At 35.2% G+C, this 13,795-nt stretch overlaps 1 protein-coding gene across 13 annotated transcripts in view; it reads left to right on the top strand.

Moving 5' to 3' along the window:
- The window catches only part of LOC307186545 (uncharacterized protein), a 1,017,825-nt gene that overhangs the window by 527,118 nt on the left and 476,912 nt on the right, over nt 1-13,795 (top strand). For 9 of the 13 annotated variants that reach the window (XR_013828391.1, XR_013828392.1, XR_013828393.1 and 6 more), the window contains one exon: nt 12,074-12,186. The exons of 2 other annotated variants lie outside the window; for them this stretch is intronic. The gene's annotated coding sequence lies outside the window, so the exon portion shown is untranslated. 2 more of the 13 variants (XM_079921781.1, XR_013828395.1) reach the window with 2 other exon arrangements.

Here is a 13,795-nt window from a genome sequence, read left to right as displayed (position 1 = left end):
TCATTCTCTCTTTGCAAGAACCTCTGCAATTGTGATTATTCTCCCATTTGTGGGTTGCATACTCTGTGTTGTGGGTCTTGACTACACCATGTTGTGCCCCTCCTCCCATCTTGTTGTGTGGCTTTTTTTTAATATAGTAAATTGTGGAAAATCTATTATGCCAGTTTTCATGTGATTCTCATAGATAGTTGTGCTTCAAATAGTTGTAATTTGGTGTGCCTGTGGAAGAAAGTGATCTCAGGGTCTTAACTACCTCACCATCTTGGCCACACCTCCACAGATATCAATATTTCTTCTGGTTCATCCAGCTAAGCTTGACTCAAGAAGATACTTCCACAGAGATGACGAGAGAATGAGGGAACCATGCATTCTGCACCTACTAAATGTATAAATTTCCCCAATGGTAATTTAGGCCATGTATTCCTAGTGGTCAGTGTGTCCGTGTGCCATTGAACAACTTGATTACATTTATGCTGTCCATTTACACTGGAATAGTTACTTTTGCAGGAGCTTAATTGTATTGGTTTACTGACCAATTGTGTGTCTGATGAAAATGGTTACATAAATGTTACAACTTGAAATAATATTATAATCGATAATAGTTTGTTGTTCCAGTGTAAATAGGGAATATTAATTTTTATGTACTGGGATAAATAAATCTATAAGCATTAAGTGAAAGGAGAGTGAACATAGGAAAACCTCATAAAAGACTGAAAACTGAAATTTAATGGGCTTATTATCTTTTCACTTTTACTATTAAGTGTATTTTATAATATAAAATTCTATCAATTAGTGGTATGTCCTTTTCTAATATAGCAGAATAACCTCTGGGAAAAACTTCAAGTTTTCCAAGAACAAAGGAAATCAATTATTAGACACAAAAAGCAGGGGATAGACCAAAAAACACAAAAACATAATTCCAGGATATACTCTTGAGGTGAAAAAGTTGTCACAAGTCAAATGACTGCTGAGGACATTAAAAAGTGGAATACACAGTTAATATTATGGTAAAAAATAAAGCAATCCTTTATCAGGTTACAGTATTGGAAATCATATAATATCAAAATATGATATAAAATGTAAAAGGATAATTACTATCATATATTTTACTTAAATTTGAATAAAGCTATTGACTTATTGAAAATGAATCAGTTCACATTATCTGTGTTTACAGGAGTGAGAATTGCTTGACCACTTTTTGTCTGTTTATCACAGAAAATCTATAATGCAAGAGAGAATTTTTTCTCTTAATTGATCCACTTAATGATTATTTTGTGAGCCATTGGGTGGACTAGAACAGGTGCAATGGCGTCACACTAATAGAGAATCAGCTATTCTCTAGAATGGGCACATTCTGTTCCAGTTTTTCCAATTCAAAAGTGTTGAAAGCAAGATCACAAAGAGATTTGTATGCACATGTTCATAGCAACATTAATCACAATAGTCAAAAGGTGGAAGCAACCCATGTGTCTATCAACAGATAAATGGATAAACAAAATATGGTGTATATGTACAATAGCATATGATTCAGTTTTAAAAAGGAAGAAAATCCTGACACATGCTACAACATGGGTGAACCTTGAGAACATTAGCCAGTCACAAAAAGATGACAAATACTGTATGATTCCATTTATATGAAGTATATAGAATAGTCAAATTCATAGAGACAGAAATTAGAATGGCAATTGCCAGGGGCTAAGTGTAAGGGAGAAGGGGGAGTTGTTTAAGGGATACAGAGTTTCAGTTTTGCAAAATGAAAGAGCTCTTCTGGAGATTGGTTGCACAACAGCATGAATATACTTAATACTACTGAACTGCACACTTAAAAATGGTTAAGGTGGTAAATTTTATCTTATGTATATTTTACCACAATTAAAAGTAAATAAAAAAAACACAGGGGAAGAAAAATAGTCATCCCAGATGACTGTAGTGTTGAAACCAGAGTTTAGAACAACTTTGCTTGTCTATACCATGGTCTCAAAGTGTGATCCTTGGATCAAGTAGCATTATCATCACCTGGGGACTTCAAAACATTTTTATTCAATGTTTTATTCACCCTACTTAATAGGAAAAAGCAGATTTATATTGGGTTATCTTTAGTCCTCACTAAAATAAAATTAATACTGTAGTGACTTCTGTAAAATGAATAAAATTAATATATTATAAGAATTCAAAAAGTGTTCAATACTACTTTATGTTTACCTTATAAGATATTTATGAATAAGGTAAATAATTTCACTTTACAAAATTTGTTCAAGCCAATAGTAATATAAATAAAATTTAGAGGAAATGATCACTATAAACAAATATAAGAAACAGATTGATTTATGTGGACAAGTGGACATTCCCCAGGTACTATTAAAAATATTTTTTTCTTCCTCTTTTATTGAGATGTAATTAATAGATGACATTATATAAGTTTAAGGTGTACAGCAAAATGATTTGATATTAATATATATTACAAAATGATTTCTACAGTAAGTTTAGTTAACATTCATCACCTCATACAGTTACATTTTTTTTCCCCCGTGATGAGAACTTTTAAGATCTGTTCCCTTAACAGCTTTCGAATATACACTACAGTATCTCATGGGCCTCTTTGGAGACACTGGCCATGGTGCTGAACTTGAATTCTGGAGGCGCTTTGGTGTTCCAAGCCTGACCTCTTTAGTTTCTGGATAGTAAGAGTTCAAAGGAGGGATCCTGACAGGGCATCGGGTTTGGCAAAGACCACAGTGAAAGGATCACAGTGAGACATTTGAAAGGGTTCAGAGCTCCAGTTAAGTATCACGTTGAATGGAAATATCTCAATATTTTAACAACTGTTCTGGCTGTACTGCTGTGTATTGATGACCCTGGCAATACTTTGTTGGTTTGTTTTGAAAAGTTTGTGATCATATATGTCTGCTCAGTGACTTTAATTAGTTTTAACACATTACTCTGAAAATAAGGAAATGTCACAAAATGTAATGTCTGGGCTTGAATTAGATCAAGCCTCTGGAAAGTTGGAGGTATTAATAGTGGGGACTGAATTGTAGAATCTCAGAATAAAAATCAGAAAGGGTCAAGAGTGATCCAAGATAAGCATGTAATCTTGAAAGATTATAGTTCAGTAGTTTGCACACTTTACTATTTAAACTGCGTTAAATGGGCCAAGAAAAAGGGATGGAAAATGCTTAATTCCTTTGTGGAGGAGACTAAATTAAAAAACTGGCTAAATAAAACCTAAGAAAATAATAATTCACAATAATTGCTTTCACAATAATTATGAGGGTTTTGAACCTCCTGGTGAATACTGTTTAAATAATGATTTCTGTATAGTATATATATAACGTTATCTTTCCAGTCATGTTTGATAATTACTGATAGGTTTACACTGACACACAGAATTTACCTTCCATATGCATTTTGTAAGAATAACTTTATTCTGTATCTAGTAAAAATGGATATATGATTTTTATCAGGCTGGTGAAATGTTAGTTTCTTCATTTTATGGCTCTAATGAACCCTCTTAAGAAGTTAGTAAAATATAACCAAAAATAGTACTGAGAGTTTTTTTTTCCTTTATTCTTGAATCATTTGAGAGTAAGTTTACTGACAAAGTATGCCAGCATTTCAGAATACTCTAGAATATATTTTCTTGAAACAGGATTTCTCTTATATAACCAGACCACAACCATCAGAATTAGGAAATTAACAGTGATACATGCTATTATCTGATAAGCAGATCCCTCTCAAGTGTTGCCAGTTGTCCCAGTAATGTCCTTTTATCAAATAATCCAATCAACGTTCACGTGTTTCATTTGTCATCCTTCTTTAGATTCCTCCAGTAATTTTGTAAATGTTTCTTAACTTGCATCTGTTTTATGTTTCCTCAGAATTAGATTCAGGGTGTGCACTTTTGCCAGCAATATCCCAGAAATGAAGCTTTGTTTTTATTGTATCTTATCAGGTAGTACACAATTTGTTAACCTTCATCACTTAAAGTAGGGTTTGTAAACATGTTTCTCCACTGTAAATCACTTTCTTTCCTATGTATTCAATATGTATTTTATTCGGAGGTGTTTGAAAACATGGAAATATCACGTTGCTCACCAGACATTTACCTACTAATTTTAACATCTATTGATGTTTCTTGGCTGAATTAATTATTTCAAATAACGTTTCCAAACGGTGATTTTCTAGATTGCTTCTGTATTTAGACATTGACATTCTATTCTGAGTTTCTCTACTCTTAGTTAATTACTTAATGTCAGTGTAGGCTCTTGGATTGCTATATTATTTAATGAGCTACAATTAGTTACTATTGTTATTTATTCAACTATATATTTTGCTTTAAAATCAACTTTTTAAAAATATAATTTACAATAAAATGAAACTATTTTAAGTATATTCTTCTGAGTTTTGACAAAGGTACTGATATATGTATGTGTAAACAGCAAGCCAATTAAGATATAGAATATTTATTTCACCTTAAAATGTTTCCTCATGTTCCTTTGCAGTCAATCTCTCCACCCACATCACATGGTTCCAGGCAACTTATTTTGTTTTTTGTTTTTAGTCACTGAAGTAAAGTTTTGCCTATTGTAGAATTTTGTAGAAATGGAACCCTGCTACATATGTACCCTTTCGTGTCTGCATTATTTTGCTGATTATAATGGTTTGGGTATTTATCAAAGCAGTTTTACCTGTGTGAATTTTTCCAGTTACATACCAAAATTTGTTTATCAATTCATCGATTTACGGTCATTTTGGTTTTCTTTAGTTTGGGAATAAAAATGCTATGGACATCAATATATAAGTCTTTCATGGACTGGATATATGATTTTATTTCTCTTGGACAAATACTTATGTGTAGAATTGCTGAGTATTATGATTAGTGTATATTTAACTGTATAATAAACCACCCAACTTTTTCAAAGTGGCCATACCACTTAATATTTCTTCCAGGAATATGTAAGAGTTCCAGATGTTTCACATCCTCCTCAATACTTGGTATTGTTGGGCTTCTTAATTTTTGCCACTTTAGTGGGTATGTAATGGTATCTCATTATGTTTTTAATTTGCATTTCTCTGATGACTAAAGCATTTTTAATGTATTTATTGGCTATACATATATCTCCCTTTGTGTTATGTCCATTCAAGTATTTTGTTCATTTTTTTTTTTTTTTTTTGTGGTACGCGGGCCCCTCACTGCTGTGGCCTCTCCCGTTGCGGAGCACAGGCTCCGGACGCGCAGGCCCAGCGGCCATGGCTCACGGGCCCAGCCGCTCCGCAGCATGTGGGATCCTCCCGGACCGGGGCACGAACCCGTGTCCCCTGCATCGGCAGGCGGACTCCCAACCACTGCGCCACCAGGGAAGCCCATTTTGTTCATTTTTTAAAGATTTGTTTTTATTTATTTATTTATTCATTTTGGCTGTGCCGGGTCTTAGTTGCAGCACGCGGGTTCTTTGTTGCAGCATGCAGGATCATTTTTAGTTGTGGTATGCAAACTCTTAGTTGCAGCATGTATGTGGGATCTAGTTCCCTGGCCAGGGATCGAACCCTAGCCCCCTGCATTGGGAGCATGGAGTTTTACCCACTGGACCACAAGGGAAGTCCCTTTTGTTCATTTTTTATTGTGTTCTTCGTTTTCTTCTTATTGATCTGTAAGAATTCTTTTTATTTGGGGTACAGTTTCTTCATCATGTATATGCAAGTATTTTCTCCCATTCTGTGGCCTTTTAATTTTCTTTTAGGTGTTTTTGGAAAAGCAGAAGTTTCTGACTTTGATGAAGTCTAATTCAATTTTTTTTTCTTTTATGTTTGTTGATTTTTTTGTCTTTACTGAAAAATCTTTGAATAATCAACAATGTCAGTGGGATTCCCATGCAAAATTCTGGAGCATGTCCTCTGGGTGTTCTCTCCTGCGAAGAGCTCTGCTCTGTAAATTCCAGCAGCTTCTGCCTTCCTGAACTCCAATCTCTATCTTTTCAAGAGTTTTTGTTCTTTTTTTTTAAAAAAAAATTCTTAAAACAGTTGAGCATTAGTTACTGCCAATGTGCCTCCACTACTTCTGAACACTCTTGTGTGTTCACTGTGAAACTTTCATGTTCTCCTTAGATTCCAGTCCAGAAAATGTCCTCAGTCCAGAAAGTGTCTCCACACGGAAAGTCTGGGAGAGTTTTGGGCTCACCTAACTGATTTCCCTTCTCTCAGGGATCACAGCCATTTGCTGCTTGTTGTCCAATGTATCAAAACAGCCATTATATGTATATTTTATCCAGTTTGTAGATGTTGCAGTTAAGAGGACAGGTCCAGTGCCAGTTACTCCATCAGGGTTCATGTGGAAGCTCTCCAGTAGACTAACAAATTTAATTTTGAAATAGATATTTAAAAAGTAAAATGTAAGCTATATCATCATTCTTTCTTAGTGATTTCATTTTATAAAATTAAATCCCTGAACCACTAAGTCTCTAAAATATACTCTTAAAAATCCTACCAAACACTGCCCAGTTCTAGTTGGAGCTCTTTGTTTTTTCTCAAGTCAGAGTACAGTCTTTCAGCATATGGTGTTCAGAATAAGAGTAACTGGAATGAACACTTCAATAGTCCTTCAAACATCATGATGTTGAATACATATGTACATGCATACATCCATCTATACATACATATAAAATGTGTAGGAGGATCCCAAATGACAATTAGAAGTACATACTCATCCTTAGAAAGACGTAGCAAATGACTTAATGCCTTCACCCATAATCCTGAGGAAACCTTGTGCTAAAAATAAAAAATTGAAGATATATTGAAGTATAATAAGGCGCAAGGAATAAGCTAGTCTTCAAAAGGTAAACATTTGTTTCTATGAAACTTTTTTGACTTATACATTTCCCGTTTCTTTCCATACACTCACTTGCCATATTCCTCTCTTAGCAAAAGCAGCTTTTTTAAAGGCTACAAGTCACTTTCCCTTTGAACCATAAAAACAATTCAATGTAGATTTTTTGCCTTCTCTTTTTCTAGTAGAAATACCACATGATGCTGAACTCCGACTGTGATTATAAAGGTTTCTTATATGCCACATAGTTACTATTGGAAAAAACAATGTAGATTGGTAAGAGTTTTGAATGAGGAATTCTACTGTCACACAGAAATTGATGTCACTTTTTTCTAGATTCTCTTACTAGGTAGTCTTATAAAATTCTTGGCCTCATTGTTCCTGTTCAGGTATATATATTATGGATAGACACACAAGAAAGTGCTTGAAGGAAGCTTAAGGTTACTTAACTTTCACTTTATATAGCAGAAGAAATAAATTTAGATGAACTCAAGTTCACTGCCCACTTTGTCTCCATTCCTTTCCTTTCCTTGGCCAGCTTAGTGGGATTTATACAGTGAAGTGAGGGGATGGGATATTTGGCTGCAAACAAGGCTTAATGCCTGGTATGTAGGATGTCATCTGCACATATTTTATCTCACTGAAGTGTTGACTATTGTTTGGCAATGATAAGCTTCTTAGTTATTTCATATAGTAAAAAACTTTGAAAATCTAAAGAAATATCTCTGTCTGGCGATTTCAGTAGAATCTTTTGAAGATTGTTAAGAAATATAAGTATGAAATCTAGTACGTACTGGTTTCATGATGACAGAATAGAGTTATTATCCAATTTCTCTACTGTATTACTAAGCTATTTCCTCTCAAATTTTCATGTGCATGAGAATCACGTGGAAGATGGGCTTTCCCCCAAATTTTCTGATTCAGTTGGTCTGGGGTGGGGTCATAATTTGCATTTTTAAGAAGTTCCCAGGTGGTACTGATGCTGCTTGGAGAAACACTGACTCAGGAAACCTCATATCAGAAAAGAACTGCTTTCTTCAGGCAGAATTTTTCACAAGTGGTAAATATATTTGCTAACTTGGATAACTGCCTGCCCTTGAATATGAACTATAAATAGTATTATTTTTCTATTATGTTTAAGTGTTTTAACTCCTGTATTTGTAATAATGCTATTTGTTGCAATGATGCAAGTACATTTATTATAATTCCTTCCACAACTGAAGAGCTGCTTCATTCTAACAAAGACCAGGCTTTTGTATTTGGATACAAGTTTTATGTTTGTTTTCCTTGTCAGATTAGGTCTAATTTATGAATTTGCTCTGAATACATACCTGCATTTCTGATATGTAAATTGCTTTAGACTGTAAGTCAGTAATTCAATTTAACTCTACAGTGCACCAATAACTTCTTTTTTTCCCTTTTCTCTACTATGCAGTATAAGATTTTCACACTATATGCCTTTCTTTCACACACAGATCATGATGTACTATTCTCTACTGCTAAATGGAAGTAAATTCAAATGCAGATTAATTACAGCCTTTTCATCCAGTACACAACTTATTATTTTAAAAGATCACTTCCTTTAACACATTCAATATAATTATATGCCAGTTTAGACTTCTTCGGTTCCTTTATTTCTTTCTTCATTGCCTTCTCCTTCCTAACAGACATAAGTCTTTGTGTGAGCGTGCACACACACACAATATACGTACATGCCCACACACCACTGTTAAATCATCATAGTAATATCAGTATATTTATGTAACACTTATGGTTATAAGTATACTGTAAAATGCCCTAACATTTATATAAACAAGAGATAGAGGTGTGGGATTCCCTCTCTTGTTGCGGAGCATGGGCTTTAGAGCGCAGGCTCAGTAGTTGTGGCGCACGGACTTTGTTGCTCCACGGCATGTGGGATCTTCGCGGACCAGGGTTTGAACCCGTGTCCCCTTCATTGGCAGGCAATTCTTAACCACTGTGCCACCAGGGAAGCCCCCATCACAAACATTTAATCAAAATGAAATGATGCCTAGAGTCTGACAAATACTCCCTTAGCAACACCAGCCCTACTCATGGGGAAAAATAATTTTTAAAGGGCTTCACATCTGCAGTTGTATACTTCCAGCTTCCATGATACTATTTTTTCCACCTTGTTTAATCACTACTGAGATCTTTTTATTTTATTTTTTTAATTAATCAATATTTTTTTAAAATTGAAGTATAGTCAAATTACAGTGTTGTGTTAATTTCTGCTGTAGAGCAAAGTGATTCAGTTATATATACATATACATTCTCTTTTATAAATATTCTTTTCCATTATGGTTTATCATAGGATATTGAATATAGTCATCTGTGCTATACAGTAGGACCTTGTTGTTTATTCATTCTCTATATAAAAGTTTACATCTGCTTGGCAGCTCTCCCCCTTGGCAGTCACTTGTCTGTTCTCTATGTCTGTGATTCTGTTTCTGTTTCATAGACAGTTTCATTTATGTCGTATTTTAGATACAACATATAAGTGATATCATATGGTATTTGTCTTTCTCTTTCTGACTTACTTCACATAGTATGATATTCTCTAGTTGCATCTGTGTTGCTGCAAATGGCGTTATTTTGTTCTTTTTTATGGCTGAGTATATTCCATTGTATATACGTACCACATCTTCTTTACCCATTCCTCTGTCGATGGACATTTAGGTTGTTTCCATGTCTTGGCTATTGTGAATAGTGCTGCTATGAACATAGGGGTGCATGTATCTTTTTGAATTATAGTTTTGTCTAGATCTATGCCCAGGAGTGAGATTGCTGGATCATATCGTAATTCTATTTTTGGTTTTCTGAGGAACCTCTGTACTGTTTTCCACAGTGGTTGCAGCAACTTACATTCCCACCAACAGCATAGGAGGGTTCCCTTTTCTCTACACCCTCTACAGTGCTTGTTATTTGTAGACTTTTTAATGCTGACCATTCTGACCAGTGTGAAGTGGTACCTCATTGTAGTTTTGATTTGCATTTCTCTAATAATTAGCGATGTTGAGCATCTTTTCATGTGCCTGATAGACACCTGTATTTCTTCTTTGGAGAAATGTCTATTTAGGTCTTCTGCCCATTTTTCGATTGGGTTGTTTGTTTCTTCTGTTGTTGAGTTGTGTGAGCTGTTTGTATATTTTGGAAATTAAGCCCTTGTCAGTCACATCATTTGCAAATTTTTTTTCCCATTCTGTAGATTGTCTTCATTTTGTTTATGGTTTCCTTTGCTGTAAAAAGCTTGTAAGTTTGATTTGTGTATTACTGAGATCTTTTGAAATTTCTCTCTTCATAAGCGTTTGGGATCTTAAAATATTAACACTGCAAGGGATCTTAGAGTCCTTATGTATCAATTTTCACTTTACAGATGAAGGAAACCAAGGCCCAGAGGAAAGCATGTCCTTTAAAAGGTTAGACAGTGATTCGTAGAACAACTGGAATTGGAACCTCTGCAGATGACTTCCAGACCATTATGTATCAATTTCTAAGTCAAGACAAATGGAATTGCTGGTGCTCTGGGCCCCATGGTTACCTATTCTTTGTTTATTCCTCTGTGTCACTCTGACAGTCACTATTCACAGTAAGTTAAATTTCTTGAGCCCTGAGCCCAGGGGGTTTAGATTGTTCTATAACTTTCAATTCAATTGAAGCATTACCTTGTTTATTATAGCAGTAGCTCAAAAGGAAACTTCTTTTAATAATACAAAAAAAAAGTCATGAAAGTGATTGTTCAGTTTGGAGTGTTAAAAAAAGTGAATTAATTGGTATCTATAAAAAGCTGCTTCCTATTGGGTTAACACAAAGAGTAAACTTTGAAGAAGTCTATAATTAAAATCTAAATTCTCACTTAGTTTTCATATTAGGGGGCCAGGATTCCTGCTTTTAAGAGATGACTTTGTAAAACAGTGACTAATCTTGTTCAGTCCAACTTCTTTTTACCCCTTCTTCCATAGAGCCACTGACATCACACTTTCAAGTCATTAACTCAAACCTTGGCGCTTTGCCATGTTGTGAAGCAAAGGTTGGGAAAGGAGCAAAGAATGATCTAAATGTTAACACCTGAATTCAAAGAAAGTGGACACAGCCAATAGCTAAGGAAATGTATTTCTTTAATTGAGAAAACACCAGTGGGCAAGATAATGCATTTTAGAAAGGCAAAGACAAGTTCATCTGCTATTCTTTATTATCGATATCACAGTAGGAGGGAGGTTAGAAAGTAGAGGAGGAGGTCATAGACTTGGAGTGAGAAAATCTGGATTTAAATTGTTCATATGTCTCTTACCAACAGAGTAACTTTAGGTAAATCACCAAACCTCCCTGAACCTCAGTTTACTCATCTAGAACAGGAGACAGTTATATCTATCTTCTCTGTGTACTCAAGCATACATATACACAGTTATTGTGATTATTAAAGATGATAATAAATTTGAAAATGCTTAGAATATAAAGTGTCATGTAATTGTTAAAATGTACCTGAGGGCTTCCCTGGTGGCGCAGTGGTTGAGAGTCCGCCTGCCAATGCAGGGGACGCGGGTTCGTGCCCCGGTCCGGGAAGATCCCACATGCCGCGGAGCGACTAGGCCCGTGAGCCATGGCCGCTGAGCCTGCACGTCCGGAGCCTGTGCTCCGCAATGGGAGAGGCCGCAGCAGTGAGACGCCCGTGTACCGCAAAAAAAAAAAAAAAAAAAAAAAAAAAAAAGGTACCTGAAATTCAATGGGTAGGACTTATGAATGATGTAAACTCATATCTGGATATTACAGACTAAGTATTCTGAGTACCTGTGTCCTGTAATCTGAATATCAGTATTTCAACTCACTGAGAGAATAGCTTCGAGATTTTGGCCAAGACATAGAACATATTTTAGTGAGATAAATGAAGACAGTCTTTTCAGCAGATGATATAGGTGCTTTATGAAACAGACATATCCTAAGAAGAAAAGGTAAAAAGAGTATCTTTTTTTTTTCATAAATTTTTTTGAAATTTTAATTTTTTTATTTTTGGCTGTGTTGGGTCTTCGTTGCTGCTCACTGGCTTTCTCTAGTTGTAGTGAGCGGGCTTCTCATTGCGGTGGCTTCTCTGTTATTTGAATCATTTTCTTACTGGCTTCTACCAGTTTTTAAGATGTGTTCCCAAGAGGGAAAATGGCTCTGGGATCTAATGAAAGTCAGATAAAGGGAAAAGTATTGTGAAATAAGCATAAAATTTTCTCTGCTTTGCAGTGAGCTGTGCCAGTTCCAGGACTGACAATGTACTCTGTGGATGAGAGCAGAGGTACTGTGGCTGGCTCTCACAGCATCCCTGGCAGAGCTGAATCACCTAAAGCCACGTGCAGGTAAAGATGTCATCCTGGGACTGGAAGTACCTTTTTGGGTGTCTATTTACAGGCGTGATTTCATGGCAAATGAAGGGGTGAGATGAGACCAACTCATGCTGTTCATTCTGATACTTGATGGTTAAACAATGTCGGGAAACAACAGATGGGGAGTGAATGTCATACGTTTCCAGAATATTCTAGTCTGTCAGCAAAGCTACCCACTGATAATGTGGATATATATTTCAGAAAACACTTACTGGTTTTCTCAATTTTCTGTTGTACTTATAGTGAATTCCCACAAGTATGTTTTGAAACATGGAATCCAGTTCCATAGTAAACACTGCATTTTATGACTCAGGTGTTAAAAGGAGCCCCCAAATATTTTTAGCATGCCCAGATTCAGGATCATACTTAGATAAATGCATTATCTGAACAAAACTGTCTTTTCCATTGATTCCCCTCAAACACATGAAATGTGTAAGTGATCTCGGTCAAATTCTGAAAAGACCTTTGCAAAATATGTTGTTATCCTACTTCCCTACAATGCTGAGCTAACACTGAGTATCTCTCATGTTCTTATATCATTTGAAAATGATGATAATGATAATCTAATGATATCATTAATATACTATGATTAATGATAATAATGGACTCTGGAGCCAGACTGCCTGGTTTACAATCCCACCTTAGGCACTTACTCACTGTGTGACTTTAAAAATGTTACTTAACTTCTCTATGCCTCAATTTCCTCATCTGTAAAATTGGAACAAAGTACCTACCTTATAAGGCTGTTTTGAGTATTAAATGAGTTAATATTTGTGAAAGGTTTGAATAATACCAGTACAAAATAGGTTCATGTGCGTTAATTTAAAAGAAAGAATAAGGAGGGAGGAATTGCCCTACATGTCATACTTCAGTTAAGGCAGAATGATGCTGCTGTGAGGAGAAGACAAAATCAACAACAGGGACAAAAGAGAGATCCAAGGAAAGACTCAGCTTTAGGCTGAGCTTCGATGGATGACTGAGGTACTTGAACAGATCACTGAAAAAGAGAAGAAATCTTCAATAAATAGAGCTAGAGATGGTTCGTTAATAAGGAAAAAAATAAGATTGGTTTTCTACCTCACACAGTATACAAAAATTAGCTTTGTATGGATTAAAATTTTTAAAGAGCAAAAGCTAAACTTTAAAAGTTTCAGAAGAAAATAGAGGTACATGTCTTTCTGACCTTCGGTCAGTATGACTCAAAAGCACAAAAATTAAAAAAAAAGAACCAACAGATGGTGTGCAAATTAAATTAAGCATTTGTTTCTCAAAAGGCACTTTAAAGACAGTGAAGAGGGTATGAAAAGTTACTTGAAATTCTTACAGTCAGCAAAGACTATAATGAAGTATGCATAGAGAGATCCCATACATTAAAATAGGAAAATGTTAACAATAAAAATGTCAAAAATATTAATAGACATGTCACAAAAGATGTATATAGCTAATAAAAATATGAAGAGTCACCAAACTTTACTAGTAATTGGAAGAACGTCAATAAAAGAACGCAGTGAGATACTATTATTCATCACTCATCAATGGAATTTAAGAAATTTGATGGAACCGTGGTTTGGAGAGGATATGG

This window comes from Stenella coeruleoalba, assembly GCF_951394435.1.
Source record: "Stenella coeruleoalba genome assembly, chromosome: 5".
NCBI classification, from domain to species: domain Eukaryota; kingdom Metazoa; phylum Chordata; class Mammalia; order Artiodactyla; family Delphinidae; genus Stenella; species Stenella coeruleoalba.
Note: the sequence above shows the minus strand (reverse complement) of the source record. Positions and strands in the feature narration are given on the sequence as shown.